The 15,783-nt window shown below is 43.4% G+C and overlaps 1 protein-coding gene across 19 annotated transcripts in view; it reads left to right on the forward strand.

Moving 5' to 3' along the window:
* Positions 1–15,783, forward strand: part of LOC137353703 (regulating synaptic membrane exocytosis protein 3-like) — a 1,492,914-nt gene that overhangs the window by 1,400,872 nt on the left and 76,259 nt on the right. The window contains exon 1 of one of the 19 annotated variants that reach the window (XM_068020106.1): positions 1,896–1,960. The exons of the other annotated variants lie outside the window; for them this stretch is intronic. The gene's annotated coding sequence lies outside the window, so the exon portion shown is untranslated. Of the gene's footprint in view, positions 1–1,895; positions 1,961–15,783 lie in introns of those variants that run through there. 19 annotated transcript variants of the gene reach the window in all.

Below are 15,783 nucleotides of genomic sequence, written 5' to 3' on the forward strand. Positions count from 1 at the left end.
TGGATAAGGAGAAAAATTGCAGGGATTATGGGGTAAGAACGGAGGAGTGGGACTGACTGGATTGTTCTTCGAAAGTGTGGGGGCAGACTTCGCTGATGCACTCAGTGTCTATTATTCTATGACAAGAGTTGGTAATCAGAGAACACAGATTAAAAATGATGGTAAAAGAAAGAGATGCAACACAAGGAAACTTTGTTTTGCTGTGAAATGTGATCTGCAATGCACTGCACAGACAGTAGTAATTTTCAAAAGAGAGTTGGATATATCCCTAAGGAAAACATTTACAGGGCTGTTGAGATTGAGCAGGAGAGTGGGATTATTTGAATAGCTCGTTCAAAGAGCCGGTACAGGCACAAGAATCATAGAATAGAATCATTAAATGGTTACAGCACAGAAGGAGACCATTCGGCCCTTCGTGTCTGTGCCGGCTCTCTGCAAGTGCAATCTAGCTAGTCCTACTCACCTGCCCTTTCCCCATAGTCGTGCAATTATTTTCTCTTCTGGTGCTTATCTAATTGCCTTTTGAAGACCTCGATTGAATCTGTCCCCACCACACTTTCAGGTAGTGCATTCCAGATCCTAACCACTCGCTGCATCAAACCTTTTTCCTTATGTCGCCATTGGTTCTTTTGCCTTCACCTTCTGGCTCTCGATCCTTCAACCAATGGGAACAGTTTCTCTCTATCAACTCTGTCTAGATGCCTCATCATTGAACACCTTTATCATATCCCCTCACAAATTTCTCCAAGGAGAACAGACCCAGCTTCTCCAATCTATGCACAACACCAAAGTTCTTCATCCCTGGAGCCATTGTCATGAATCTTTTCGACATCATCTCTGAATCCTTCACATCTTTCCTAAAATGTGGTGCCCAGAATTGGACACAATAGTCCAGTTGAGGCCAAATCAGTGTTTTATAATGGTTCATCATAACTTCCTTGCTGTTGTATTCTATGCCTCTATTTACAAAGCCCAGGATCCTATATGCTTATTAAATTGCTTTCTCAACCTGCCCTGCCACCTCCAATGATTTGCACACAGATATTCTAAGGTCCCTCTGTTCCAGGACCTCCTTTAGAATTGTACCTTTTATTTTATATTGCCTCCCCTCATTCTTCCTTTCAAAATGAATCACTTCATACTTCTCCTCACTAAATTTCATCTGCCATCTGCCCACCCATTCCGTGTTCTCTTTAAGTTAATTACTATCCTCCTCACAGTTCACAGTACTTCCAGGTGTTGCATCACCTAGAAATTTTGAAATTGTGCCGTCTACCGACCTATGGGGAGCCCCATTGTGTACCTTCCTCCAGTCTGAAAAACAACTGTTCACCACTACTCTGTTTCCTGTCACTGAGCCAACTTCGTGTCCATGCTGCTACTGTCCCTTTTATTCAATGAGCTTCAACTTTGTTGGCAAGCTTGTTATGTGGCACTTTATCAAGTACCTTTTGGAACACCACATCAACTGCATTACTCTCACTGACCCTCTCCACTACCTCATCAAAAAACTCAATCAAGTTCGTAAAACAGGATGAGCTGAATGCCTTCCATCTGTGCTGTATCCTGCATGATTTGCAGGAAAATCTGTATTAGAGGGTGTCTGTATCAGTCATCTCCCCATCTGATACAGAGACTATAGACTTGGAAGATCCCAGATTCTGTCCCCAATCTATGCTGAATGCCCTGAGCTTGAGGAGGGGAACAATCAGACAGGTGTCCTGCTATTCATCACTATCCAGTAGCACTTGCTGGAAAGTGCATGTGTGTGGACTTAAGTGAGAAGAGGATGGTAATTGGCCATGATGCCTTCCACAGTCGAATAGCCTGCCAACACTGACTATCTGTGCTCACTGCCTAGGGTCACACATGAAGAATAGCCATTTGGGCGAGGTGCTGGAGGGTGCCCAGTACCCTTGGACCTGTACCGAAACAGGAGGCAGCACCTTAAGGAGAGAAGGTGAGAACATAAGAAAAAGGAAAAAAATGGGTCTGTCCTTCTTGCAACTTCACTGTAGCCTGAGCAGTTATAGCAAAAGAATTGCACAAATCTGTGAACTGAGATTTTAGTTTATAGGAATACACAGCGTGTTTATAAAATTCTTGTGCAACTTTAAACATTAATAACATTGGATGTTCATGTGATAGAAACAAACTATGAACAGCATGTGAAAGCATAGTTCATAAATATTTTTCAATGTTATCATTAGTAATGTTGCTGAAACTGATTGACAATGACAACAGAAGATGAAATGGTGAACAGTTGGTAAAGCAGAATGAATAATGTGTAACAAAAGATGGTGGTAATGTTGAAGCCTTGAGCTGTATTGTGTTAAAAGTTTATGTGTGTTTTCATATGCAATTTACATTCCTTCATGATGCCTTCTATCATATGGACATCCAAAGTTATTAGTGTTTAAAGTTGTACAAAGACTTTATACACATGCTGTATGATATTAGGATAAACTGTACTGTTTTATTGCATAACAGATCCCAGTTCTCCTCCTGGAACCCTACCCCACATGCTAGAAAATCTACTGGCTTCTAATGCTGTCCTGTTTCTGGGTTATTACACAGATGTTGTCTCAGATTCATTGCCACTGGTCACTCTAGGAAGCGTGCCTTGCATCCCCTGTGATTTTGAATGTAACCTTTCCTGCAAAAATAGCTTTGCAGCTGTTGTTGTGAGCTCTGCATGTGCAGACTGCTTCCTCTCCTTGACTCTGTGGCCTATCAATATATTTCAGTTATATTGAGTCTCTGCTCACTGAGCTGTCAATCACAGAAGGCATCAGCCAAACAAGGGCCCCTGCCTTCTTTTCAAAAACAGCAATTCAGAAACAGCAGCCAGCCAAAGTCACTAACCCAGATTGGAGCCTACCCTTTGATCTGGGACCAGGGGTTGTGTGAAGAAAAAAAACACAGATCCTGAAACAAATGCAGTTGATACACCTCCCATTAATATTGAATGAAAACCCTTTCTGATCTTGGCCTGAAATATTTTCATTGAATGTGAGAACTTTGGTCAGTTGACAGCTGAGCTTCAGTTTATCAAGTTGCCTTTATGAAATACCACAGCTTTTTCCTTCTCTCTTTCTCTGCAATCATTCACTTTAATTTCTACTTTTTCTCTTATACTCATATGTCTTGTGCATTGTCTCTCTTTTCCTGTCTCTTTTGTACTTTCCCTTTCTCTCTGTTATTTTTATGACTTTTTATTTCCTCTGCTTCTCGTTATTTTTCTTGCAGAAACATGGAAGTAGCTGTGAGCAATGTTGTTGTATGAATACTGAATCTGTTTGTATTATATTCCTCTTCCTGCAATTTTAATGGAAGCATTTGCCCAAGAGCAGAGGGAAAGATTTAATATGACATATTAGATGCTCCAACTACAGCATCACTTGCAGTAATTTCCAGGCTTTGGCTGCTGGCAATGTCCCACTATCTCATAACATCAGGCAGTGCCTCCATTCCAAATAGCAACATCTGGCTTCTTTTCTGTTGCAGAGCCAGTAGTGTGCTGCAGCAGGTTTGTGCATGTGACACCAGCATTGCTACTTCTTGTACAGGCACATCTTAACTTTTGTGAGGATCATGTTGCACTGGGTCACTGTTCTTAGACATCTGGGATAGAGTGACACACTGCTTCCATTTTCAGTCTGACAGATGTTTGGCCTCTTGATGCAGAGGTGTGTTGTGTGGTCCTCCAGAAAGGGGTTGAAATGGCTTCCCAATTCCAGGTGCAGTTCCATACATCTATCCCTCGAAGTCCCATCCCCCTATCACCCCTGTGCTCAGTGACCTACATTGGCTCTCAGGCAAGCAATGTCTTGATTTTAAAATTCTCACACTTGTTTTCAAATCTCACCATGTCCTCATCCCTCCCCATTTCTGTAATCTCCTCCAGACCCACAACCCTCCTCTAATTCTGGCCTCTTGAGCATCCCTGATTTTAATCGCTCCATCATTGATAGCCGTGTCTTCAGCTACCTGGGCCCCAAGCTTTGGAATACCCTCCCTACATCTCTCTGCCTCTCCACCTCGCTTTCCTTCTTTAAGACACTCCTTAAAACCTACCTCTTTGACCAAGCTTTTAGTCACCTGATCTAGTATCTCCTTTTGTGGCTTAGTATCATATTTTGTTTCATAATGCTCCTGTAAAGCACCTTGGAATATTTTATTACATTAAAAGCACTTGATAAATGTTCTTGTTGTACTTAATCTACATGTTTATGGTGGTGGGGGTGGGAGTATTGGGAGCTGCATACCCAAACGTATTGCCTCCATAGCTAATGGTGAAATCAGCGGCAGTAAAATGTAACTTTGCCATGTGTAAAATGGGTAGTAGGGATCGGCCAACTGTTACTCATTTAGGCCCTCAAGGCTGTTCTTCCATTCGGTCAGGTTATGGCTGATCTGTATCTTAACTCCATTTGCCCACCTTGATTCCTATCCTTTAATACCCTTGCTCAACAAAGATCTGTCAATCTGAATGTTGACATTTTCAATTAGAATCATAGAATGATTACTGCACAGAAGGAGCCCATACAGCCCGCCATCTCCATGACAGCTCTCTGTAAGAGATACCCAGATAGTTCCACTCACTGCCTTTTCACCGCAGTCCTGCAATTTCTTTTCTCTTCAGGTAATTATCTAATTCCCTTTTGAAAGCGAAGATTGAATTTGTCTCCATCACACAATTGGCCTAATCTCAACAGCTTTACGGTGGGAGTGTGTTCCAGATTTCAGCTAGGCTTTGTGTTAAGTGCTTCCTGACATTACCCCCAAACTGTCCAGCTCAAATTTAAAGTTATGCCCCCTTGTTCTGGACTCCCCCACCAGAGGAAATAGTTTCTCTCTATCTACCCTATTGAATTTTTTAATCACCTCAATTAAATCATCCCTTAATCTGTTATACTTGATGAAATACTTGCCTTGTCTATGTAACCTGTTATCATAATATAATCCTCTAAGCCGCATTATCATTCTAGTAAATCTGTGCAGCGCTCTCTCCAAGGCCAATGTATCCCTCCTGAGGCCCAGAGCACAGAACTGAATGCAATACTTCAGATGGGTCTAACTACAGTTTTATAGAACTATAGCATAACTTACACCCCTTTGGATTCCAGCTGTCTTGAAATGAAGACTAATATTGCATTATCCTTTTCAACTTTTTTTGTACTTGTTCACTAGTTTTTCATGATTTCTGTGCTAAATCTCCCTGCTTCTCCGCAGTTTCTAGTTTCTCACCAATTAGCTAATCTAATCTAACTTTCTTGGGTCTAACACTTTCCACACAGACCTCTGATGGCAACAATTTTACCCACTCACTTAATTAATGTCCCTTTGTAATTTTGTGCTCTCATCTACACTATTTACTGTGTAACCTATCGTGGTATTGTCAGCACAATTGGATATAAGGCTCTCTATTCCTTCATCTAAGTCATTGATAAATATAGTGAAAAGCTGAGGACACAGTTATGGTCCCTGGGGGACACCACTAGAAATCCTGGCAATCTATTATTCCTACTCTCTTAAGAACATCCATAGACACTCCTTTATCAAGCAAATTAGAGACCTCTATGAAAACATTACACATGATTTACCCTTTACAAATCCATGCTGGCTCTCTCCGATCAGCTCAAATTTGTCTAAGTTCTAAGTCACTCTGCCTCTGTTGTGAAGACTGACCTTAGGGCTGGATTTGGGTGGCGGGCGAAAGAAATGGTGGCCTGCAGGTGCCATATTGCTGCAGTTTACCACGCGGCGGCTCATTTAAATACCCCAATCGGCCGCCCCCATAACCATGGGGAGGGGTGGGCTCTCCGACGCCGGCAATGCTGTCAGCTGCCTGTGTGCAGGGGCTGTCGCCATTTTTAAATTTGCCCTGACGGCAAATTTAAATATTGAAAGGGAACCGCCCACCCCCCTCTGTTCATATCAAAATTCGAACGCCCCTTCCCCACCCTCCCAATAACAATAAAATTAAGTTTCAGCCCTTCCCCCCCCCCAAAACACTTACCTTTCAAATATGACCTTCCCTCCCCAAACTAGACACCCCTTCCCGCCATCTCCTACATTAATGATATAAATTTGACCCTGTTCCCTCCACCCCCACCCCCGGCACTAAAAATCTCATGCTCCCCCTTCCCCACCACTGCAACGCATGCTTTCCCCAGACGGGAAAGTGAAGGCACAGGAGTGCCGGCCGCCGCTAAGACGATTGCCGCCTGACCATTAGATCGCAGGTAAGTGTATTTAAATTTATTCATTTAATTCATTAACATATTTAAATCCGGGTCCTGTCACCCAGCGGCGGGGGGCCGCCATAGAGCCTCACTGCCACTGGGAAGATTGGGCCCAGCCCTCCCAGCGTCAGGCTCCATGACGGGCCTCTGCCAGAACAATCCTCTGGCACCCACGTCTTGGATCCCGATGTCAGGAGCTTTGTAAAGTCCCGACAGTAGGTATTTAGCAGGTCTGTTGACACATGCTTTCAAATTACACTATTATCTGTCTCTTTCCTGAAATGGCCCACATTACTCTTAGCCACTGTCTTTCTTTGTATTCCTTTGCTGTTCCAGATATCTCATCCAGTCCGTGGGATCTCCACTATTCGTTGCATTTGTATATGTCCTTCCTTTCAGGTTTATACTAGCTCTCACCTCCTTCATTGACCAATGTTGTTTAATTACACACCTTTATGGGTATGTACAGGTCTTGTTTTGGACTAAATGCATCTTTTTTTTCTAAAATATACTTTATTCATAAATACCTGTAAAAAATACATTACATAACAGTTCCAAAAAGCACCAAGTCAAACAATACAAAGAGTGCAAAGGAGATCAGTTTCCTTCAATACAGGAGTGAGTTGCCTCACAACCCTTCCATTTCATTTTACATGCCATGTACATTTTACAGCAAACAAAGATTTTCCCGATACAGTTCGAGGGGTTTTCCATGGATCCAGCCCCTCAGTTCGCCTTGGTGGGGGGACCTTACAGAGTGGTCTTTCCCTATTGAGCCTTTGCCACGGCTGCCCCAAGCTTTAGTGCGTCCCTCAGCACGTAGAATGCATCTTTAATTATCTCCCACTGGTCATCCGTAGCTATACCCATTAACAATCTCTCCCAGACTATTGTAGTCAGTTCCTGCCTCGTCCCTTCAAAGTCAGCCTTTCCTAAATTTAACACCTAGTTTATGATTCACCTTTCTGCTTCTCAAACCTAATATTGAATTCAGTCATATTGTGGTCACTGTTAGCGAGCTTTTCCAATACCATTGGACTGTTGACTAATTCTGGCTCACCACTCATCACAAATAAATACAAAATTGGCTAATGGTTCGAAGACAGAGTTGTTGTGAATGGCTGTCTTTAGGACTGAAAGAAGATAAACAGTGGCCTTCTACCAGGGTTCAGTACTCGGGCCACTGCAGTTTCTGATGCACTTTAATGACTTGGACTTGGAGGTACCCCAAGGCAGTCAACCGTAGATAACAAAGGAAGTTAAGGACTGCATAAGATTAAAAGAAAAGGCCTATAAAGTTGCCAGAAATAGTAATAAACCTGAGAATTGAGAGGATTTTAGAATACAGCAAAGGAGTAGCAAGAAACTGATAAAGAAAGGGAGAATAGAATATGAATGTAAACTAGCAAAAAACAGAAAAATGGACTGTAAAAGCTTCTATAGGTACGTAAATAGGAAAAGTTTGGCTAAGACAAATGTGGGTTCATTACAGGCAGCGTCAGGAGAATTTATAACAGAGAATAGGGAAATGGCAGAGAAGCTAAATGATTACTTTGTGTCTGTCTTCACTGAGGAAGCCACAAGAAATCTCCCAGAATTAGAGATCTAAGGGATTGGGGAGAATGAGGAATTGAAGGAAATTAGTATTAGTAAGAAGGTTATATTGGAAAGATTAATGGGGCTGAATGTCGATAAGTTCCCAGGACCTGATATTCTACATCCCAGAGTGTTGAAAGAGGTAGCTATGGAGATAGTGGATGCATTCGTGATCATCTTCCAAAATTCTATAGATTCTGGAACAATTCCTGCAGATTGGAAGGTCGCAAATGTCATCTCACTATTTAAGAGCAGAGGGAGAGAGAAAACAGGGAATTACAGACCTGTTATCCTTACATTAATCATTGGGAAAATGCAAGAATCTATTCTAAAGGATGTGATAAATGGACACTTGGATAATAATGATCTGATTGGGCATAGCTAACATGTATTTATGAATGGGAAATCATGTTTGACGAACCTGTTGGAGTTTTTTGAGGACATTACTAACAGAATTGATAAAGGGGAGTCGGTGGACGTGGTATACTTGGATTTTCAAAAGGCCTTTGATAAAGGCCCCCACAGGACAAAATTTAGCAAAATTAAAACATATAGGATAGGATGTAATATGCTGGCATGGATTAAGGATTGGTTAACAGGCAGAAAACAGAGAGTAAGAATAAATGGGTCATTCTCGCATTGGCAGGCTGTGACTAGTGGGGTACTGGAGAGATCAGTGCTTGGGCCCCAGCTGTTCACAATATACATCAATAATTTGGATGTGGGGACCAAATGTAGTATTTCCAAGTTCACGGATGACATAAAACTAGGTGGGAATGTGTGTTGTGAGGAGGATGCAAAGCAGCTTCAAGGGGATTTGGAAAGATTTTGTGAGTGGGTAAGAATATGGCAGATGGAATGTGGAAAAATGTGAGGTTATCCACTTTGGTAGGAGGAATAGATGTGCAGAGTATTTCTTAAATGGTAAGAGATTAGAAAGTGTGAATGTACAAAGGGACCTGGGTGTCTTTGTCAATAAGGCACTGAAAGCTAACATGTAGGTACAACAAGCAATTCGGAAGGTTCGCCTTTATCGCAAGAGGATTTGAGTACAGGAGTAGTGAAGTCTTGCTTCAATTGTATAGAACCTTGGTTAGACCGCACCTGGAGTACTGTGTGCAGTTTTGGTCCCCTTACCCTAGGAAGGATATTATTGTCATAGAGGGAGTGCAACGAAGCTTCACCAGACTTGTCCCCAGGATGGCGGGACTGTCCTATGACGAGAGATTGGGGAAACCAGGCCTGTATTCTCTAGAGTTTTGAAGAATGAGAGGTGATCTCATTGAAACCTACAAAATACTGAAAGGGATAGACAGGGTAGATGCAGCTAAGATGTTTCCCCTGGTTGGGGAGTCTAGAACCAGGGGGCACAATTTCAAAATAAGGGGGATGCCACTTAGGACAGAGATGAGGAGAAATTTCTTTACTCAGAGGGTTGTGAATCTTTGGAATTCTCTACCCTAGAGGGCTGTGGAAGTTCAGTCACTGAGTATGTTTAAAGCAAAGATTGACAGATTTCTAAATACAAATGACATAAAGGGAAATGGGGATAATATGGGAAAAAGGCATTGAAGCGGATGATCAGCCATGATCGTATTGAATGGCGGAGCAGGTTCGATGGGCTGAATGGCCTATTCCTGCTCCATTGTTCCTATGTACAGGGCACAATTTTCTCAAAACTTGTTAGTGTAGTAAACAGTGAAGAAGGTGACAGTAGACTTCGAGATGACAGAGACAGGCTGGTGCAATGGGTGGACACATGGCAGATGAAATTCAATGCAGGAAAGTGTGAGGTGATACATTTTGGCAGGAAGAATGAGAAGGTGCGATACAAACTAACTGGTACAATTTTAAAGGGGATGCAAGAACTGAGAGACCAAGGGGTATTTGTGCACAAATCTTCGAAGGTGGCAGGACAGGTTAACAAAGCAGTTAATAAAGCATTTGAGATCATTGGTTTTATAAATAGAGGCAGAGATGTTACAAAAGCCAGTAAGTTACGCTGAACGTTTGTAAGACACTAGTTTGGCCCCAGCTGGAGTACTGTGTCCAATTCTGGGTACCACACTTTAAGAAGGATGTGAAGACTTTGGAGAGGATTGCAGAAGAAGAATGGTTCCAGGGATGAGTTTATTACATTTACATGGATAATCTGGAGAGGGTGTGGTTGTTCTCCTTAGAGCAGAAGAGAAGATTGGATAGAGGTGTTTAAAATCCTGAAGAGTTCAGATAGGGTAAATAAACAGAAACTGTTTTCAGTGGCTGAAGAATCAATAACCAGAGGCACAGATTTACAATGATTGGCAAAAGAACTAGAGGTGACATGAGGAAGAACTCTTGTATGCAATGAATGATTAGGATTTGGAATGCAGCGTCTGAGAGTGTGGTAGATACAAATTCAATGGTAGCTTTAAAATGGGAATTAGATAAATATTTGATGGAGAACAAAATGCAGGGATATGGAGAAGAGTGGTGGTCTAAGTGCTCTTCGAAAAAGCTGGCACAGATTTGATGTCTGAAAGTCCTTAGTCCTTCTGTGCTGTACTGACAGTGGTGTTCCCCAAGGGTCAGTGCTGATCACTGCTTTTTTTGCTACATATAAATGACTTGGAGCTTGGAATACAGAATAGAATCTCAAAATTTGCTGATGACACCAAACTTGGAGGTGTGACATGCAGTGAGGATGATATGAACTGTCTACAACAGGATATGGATAGGCTAGCAGAATGGGCAGGGAGGTGGCAGATGGAATTTAATACTGAAAAGTGTGAGGTGATGCATTTTGGCAGAAGGAATAGGGAGAGACAATATATGCTTAATGGCACAGTTCCAAAGAGTTTGCAGGAATAGAGGGACCTGGGGGTGCAGGTGCATCAATCTTTGAAGGTGGCAGGACATATTGAGAGATTGGTTAGTAAAGCATATGTGTTCTTAAGCTTCATAAATAGAGGTATTGAGTACAAAAGCAGGGAAGTTATGCTGAACCTTTATAAAGCTCCGGTTAGGCCCCAATTGGAGTGTTGTGTCCAGTTCTGGTCACCACATTTTAGGAAGGATGTGAGGGCCCTTGAGAATTATCAGAATGGTTCCAGGGATGGGGGATTTTAGTTACAAGGTTAGGTTGGAAAAGATGGGTTGTTCTGTTTCGAATAAAAGAGATTGAGGGGAGATTTAATATAGGTGGACAAGATTATGATCGGCTTAGATAAGTTAAACAAGGAAAAACTGTTCCCATTACTTAATGGTTCAAGGACTAGGGGACACAAATTGAAGGTTTTGGGCAGGAGATGAAGGGGGAATATGAGGAAGAACATTTTTACGCAACGGGTGGTAATGACCTGGAACTAACTCGCTGCCCGCAAGGGTAGTGGAAGTGGAAACGAGTGGAAACAGTCAATAATTTCAAAAGGAATTTGGATGGGCACTTGAAGGGAATAAACTTTCAGGGCTTTGGGGATAGAGCTGGGGAGTGAAAAAAACAAAGAACAGTACAGCACAGGAACAGGCCATTCGGCCCTCCAAGCCTCCTTCATGATGCCTGTCTAAACTAAAACCTTCTGCACTTCCGGGGTCCGTATCCCTCGATTCCCATCCTATTCATGGATTCGTCAAGATGCCTCTTAAACGTCGCTATCGTACCTGCTTCCACCACCTCCCCTGGCAGCAGGTTCCAGGCACTCACCACCTTCTGTGTAAAGAACTTGCCTCGCACATCCCCTCGAAACTTTGCTCCTCGCACCTTAAACCTATGTCCCCTAGTAACTGACTCTTCCACTCTGGGAAAAAGCTTCTGACTATCCACTCTGTCCATGCTGCTCATAACTTTGTAAACCTCTATCATGTTGCCCCTCCACCTCTGTCGTTCCAGTGAAAACAATCCGAGTTTATCCAACCTCTCCTCATAGCTAATACCCTCCAGACCAGGCAACATCCTGGTAAACCTAAAATAAAAGCAAAATACTGCGGATGCTGGAAATCTGAAATAAAAGAAAGAAATGCTGGAATCACTCAGCAGGTCTGGCAGCATCTGTGGAAAGAGAAGCAGAGTTAACGTTTCAGGTCAGTGACCCTTCTTCGGAACCGAAGAAGAAGGGTCACTGACCCGAAACGTTAACTTTGCTTCTCTTTCCACAGATGCTGCCAGACCTGCTGAGTGGTTCCAGCATTTCTTGTTTTTAATCCTGGTAAACCTCTTCTGTACCCTCTCCAAAGCCTCCACATCCTTCTGGTAGTGTGGCGACCAGAATTGTACGCAATATTCCAAGTGTGGCCGAACTAAGGTTATGTACAGCTGCAGCATGACTTACCAATTTTTATACTGTATGCCCCGACCGATGAAGGCAAGCATGCCATATGCCTTCTTGACTACCTTATCCACCTGCGTTGCTACTTTCAGTGATCCGTGGACCTGTACGCCCAGATCTCTCTGCCTGTCAATACTCCGAAGGGTTCTGCCATTTACTGTATACTTCCCACCTGCATTAGACCTTCCAAAGTGCATTACCTCACATTTGTCCGGATTGAACTCCATCTGCCATTCCTCCGCCCAAGTCTCCAACCGATCTATATCCTGCTGTATCCTCTGACAATCCTCATCACTATCCGCAACTCCACCAACCTTTGTGTCGTCCGCAAACTTACTAATCAGACCAGCTACATTTTCCTCCAAATCATTTTTATATACTACAAACAGCAAAGGTCCCAGCACTGATCCCTGCGGATCACCACTAGGCACATCCCTCCATTCAGAAAAGCACCCTTCCACTGCTACCCTCTGTCTTCTACGACCGAGCCAGTTCTGTATCCATCTTGCCAGCTCACCTCTGATCCCATGTGACTTCACCTTTTGTACCAGTCTGCCATGAGGGACCTTGTCAAAGGCTTTACTGAAGTCCATGTAGACAACATCCACTGCCCTGCCTTCATCAATCATCTTCGTTACTTCCTCAAAAAACTCAATCAAATTAGTGAGACATGACCTCCCCTTCACAAAACCATGCTGCCTCTGGCTAATAAGTCCATTTGCTTCCAAATGGGAGTAAAGACTGTCCCGTAGAATCCTCTCTAAGAATAGAGTGGGAATGACTAGATTGCTCTGTGGAGAACTGGCATGGACTCGATGGGCCGAATGGCCTCCTCTGTGCCATAAATTAATGACTCTATTTATTCCATGATTCTATGAATCTAAGATGGCCTATCCTCTTGCTGGTTCAGAAACATGTGGGGCTGAATGTTCATCCTGTTGCAGTGGTGGGTTTGGAGGCGGGCATTGCTGGCAATTTCTTGCTCCTGGCCAGCATGCCAGTCTGTTGGCATATTCCTGCCTCCGGCCTCTTTCAAGCCAGGCCTCCTCTAGGGGTTGACAGTTACCCATCTGCGAAGGCGGGGAGTCAATTAGGCCAGTTGAAGTGGCAATGAGGGCACTCTTTACATGCCATCGGTATTGTCTAGATGCCAGTAGGACACCTGATGTAACTGGAACCCATAGATGGAGTGGTGGTGGTCTCCCAGTTGTAGGATGGGTGGGGGTTGGGGCAGAGGCTCATCCTGCAAAACAGCCCAGCATAGATGTTGCTGGGCTGTGAGGGTCACAGCCGGGGCGACAGGCCGTTCTGTAAAGGGGCTCCCCATCCGCAATGACAGCCTGGCAACTGTCACCACAGTATATTTTGTTTCATGTACAAGTCTTCAGAAGCTGCCCTAATCTTGAGGCGCCCTCGCGGGTCCCAACCTACAGCTGCAACGGCCTCCTCTCTCAGTGGGGCTGCCAGCCACTCAGAGGCTTGGGTGCTCCCATTGGCCCTCCCGGCTGCAGAGGAGCCTGACATCCTTAATTGGCCTGAGGTCCCGGAGGGAACCTCTTAATTTGCCGCCTCCTCGAAAATCTCTTCCAAGGTCCCATCATGGCCGCCTCTGGGTTCCTGTCCCAGAATTCAGAGCCTGGCATCGCGAACAGGGCAGTGGAACTAAAATTCAGCCCCTGGTTTCAGAAAACTGTCTCACATACACTCAAGAAATTCACTTCTTTTGGAACTCAAGCTTGCTTGCTTCTCCCAGTCTATGTGAAAATTGAAGTCTTCTACTATAACCACACTACTTTCGCAGCAAGATTCTCTGATATCCATATTTGTACATCTTGCTACTTTATCACTGCTAGCAGGAAGTCTGTAGACAACTCTATTTCTAAATGCTACCCAGAGAGCTTCTGCTGCCTGTTCACCCTTACTGATATCCCCTCTTTCTGATGCTGCAATACTGTCTTTTATCAATATTACTGCTCCTCCTTTTCGAATTTATTTGTTCTTTCAAAAGCCTTTATGACCTAGAATGTTTATCTCCCCCTTATCTCTTGTTACCAGGTCTTGGTTGTACAGGGCGTTAGTGAGATTATACCTGGAGTACTGTGCGCAATTTGGATCTTCATATTTAAGGCATTGGAGGCAGTACAGTGAAGATTCACTTGATTGGTTCCTGGGATGAGGGCATTGTCCTATGACAGCGGCTCGGTAAATTGGGCCTGTACTGTCTGGAGTTTAGAAGAATGGGGAGTGATCCCATTGAAACATGAAAGGGTAGACACTGAGAGATTGTTTCTCCTGGCTGGAGAATCTACAACACGGGGGCACAGTCTCTGGATAAGAGGCCAATCATTTAAGACTGAGATGTGGAGAAATTTCTTCACTCAAAGGGTGGTGAATCTTAGGAATTCTCTACCCCAGAGGGTTGTGGATTCTCCTTGATTGAATATATTTGAGGTTGAGATGGAAATTTCTTCTCTCAGAGGGTTCATAAGATCATAAGATCACTCCACATTCCTGTCTGCGCCCGATAACCCTTGACTCACTTGTCAATCAAAAATCTCTGTAACTCAGCCTTATATTCAATGACCCAGTCTTTGCTGCTTGCTGGGGAAGAGAATTCCAAACACTAACAACCCTTTGAGAGAAGAAATTCCTTTTCATCTCTGTTTTAAAAGGGAGACCTCTTATTCTGAAACTGTGCCTCCTAGTTCTAGACTCCCCATGAGATGAAACATCCGATCAGCATTTACCCTGTCAAGCCCCCTCAGAATTTTAAATGTTTCAATGAGATCACCTCTCATTCTTCTAAACTCCAATGAATATAGGCCCAATCTGCTCAACCTTTCCTCATAACACAACCCCTTCATCCCAGGAATCAGCCTAGTGAACCTTCTCTGAACTGCCTGCAATGTAATTATATCCCTCTTTAAGTAAGGAGACTAAACTGTATGCACTATTCTAGGTACAATCTCATCAATGCCCTGTACAGTTGTAACAAGGTTTCCCTACTTTTATACTCCACTCCCTTGTAATAAAAACCAAAATTCTATTTGTCTTCCTAATTACTTGCTGTAGCTGCATGCTAACTTTTTGTGATTCATCTACAAGGACACCCAAATTGCTCTGCACTGCAGCATTCTGCATTTTCTCTCCATTTAAATAATATTCTACTTTTCTATTCTTCCTGCCAAAGTGAACAACCTCACATTTTCCCACATTATACTCCATCTGCCAATTTTTTGCCACTCACTTAACCTACCTATATCCCTTTGCAGACACTTTTGTGTCCTGGAACTCGCTACCTACAAGCGTCGTGGAAACAGAGATGATGAATGATTTCAAAAGGAAATTGGATGGGCACTTGAGGGAAATAAACTTACAGGGCCACGGGAATAGAGCAGCGGAATGGGACTGACTGGATTGCTCTACAGAGAGCTGGCATGGATGTGACGGGACAAATGGCCTCCTTCTGTGCCGTAATGACTCTATGACTCAATGACGATGACAACCTTCCGAAACTGTCATGACCAGAACTGGACCTAATACTCGAATGTAAGAACATAAAACTTTAGGAGCATTTGGCCCCTCAAACCTGCTCTGCCTCAACACCAGTTTCACGCCCGCTCCCCATATTTCTT

Source organism: Heterodontus francisci, chromosome 3, assembly GCF_036365525.1.
Source record: "Heterodontus francisci isolate sHetFra1 chromosome 3, sHetFra1.hap1, whole genome shotgun sequence".
NCBI classification, from domain to species: Eukaryota; Metazoa; Chordata; class Chondrichthyes; order Heterodontiformes; family Heterodontidae; genus Heterodontus; species Heterodontus francisci.